A 1,069-nucleotide genomic window follows, 5' to 3' on the forward strand; every position below is an offset into this window, starting at 1 on the left:
TAGGATCATTAATGTGTCCTTTTGGATTGTATTCCATATAGAAACAGTTTGAGTCCTTTTTTTCTAGGTCTTAATATTATTTTTCTTTGGGATAAAATGACAATGTTGTCTATTTTGAAAAGTTTTGTAAAGTTTATGCTATGTAAACACCTTTCTGAGGTGATTTAATACACTGATGTCAAACTTAATTTAATTATATGAATTACGGGTATTGTTACACTTGTAATTTTGTCATCAACTTTTTAATCACTTTTTTTCATTTCTTGCATGTGAAGAATGAAAAATATGGAATACTTCTCAAATTTTCATATTGTACTTGTGCAAGTGCCATGTTAATCTCTGTATTGTAATTTGAGTATACTTGCTGCTGAAGCATGTAGTATCCTCTAAATTTAATAGTTAATGATGCAATCTTTATACAGGCTTATATCTATGGGTGCCTACTTGTAACAAGGAAACCTTATTGTTCCTAACAATGCTATTGATCTTATTTCCCTAAAATTCTGTGAATAGTGGAAAAAATTATATTGATCAGTCGATTGCTCACATTTCCAAACTTTTTTTGCCAATGAGTATCTTAAATCTTTTTATTTGGAATTTGATCATACTCTCTATTATTTATAGTTTGGTCCAAATGTGATGGTTTCTCAAGTACATATTTATCCAGCTTTGTGGACCTAATGGATTCAAACTAAGCGTTGCTTAAGAGCTACTTCTAAACTTCTTCAGCTGACATTTTCCCAAATAAAGTTTTACTGGAACAAATATCTACCTGAGCCTTTACCCTTCTTCCATGTGGGAAGAGACCAACCAGAATACCTTACCATGACAGCAAAGATTTTCTTACTAGAACAAAACTAATCTTGGTTATAAGGGATCATAGAGAGATGAACAGTTCAAACAGAACTGTTCAGACGAGAAGGTATTTTATCAAAATATAATTGTTTATTATACATTCCATTTAAAAGTAGCTAAAGCCAAGAAGGTGAAAAAATTGTTCGTATGCATGATTACTTAATGTCCTGACCTGTCTCTAAGTTCCTGGCAGGAACTTACACTACTGCCTTTT

The 1,069-nt window shown here is 31.5% G+C and overlaps 1 pseudogene; it reads right to left on the reverse strand.

Moving 5' to 3' along the window:
* Positions 1–279: 279 nt before the first annotated feature.
* Positions 280–376, reverse strand: LOC138828898 (U6 spliceosomal RNA; annotated as a pseudogene).
* Positions 377–1,069: the final 693 nt, after the last annotated feature.

Source organism: Dipodomys merriami, unplaced genomic scaffold, assembly GCF_024711535.1.
Source record: "Dipodomys merriami isolate MVZ:Mamm:240054 unplaced genomic scaffold, mDipMer1.0.p SCAF_167, whole genome shotgun sequence".
NCBI lineage: Eukaryota > Metazoa > Chordata > Mammalia > Rodentia > Heteromyidae > Dipodomys > Dipodomys merriami.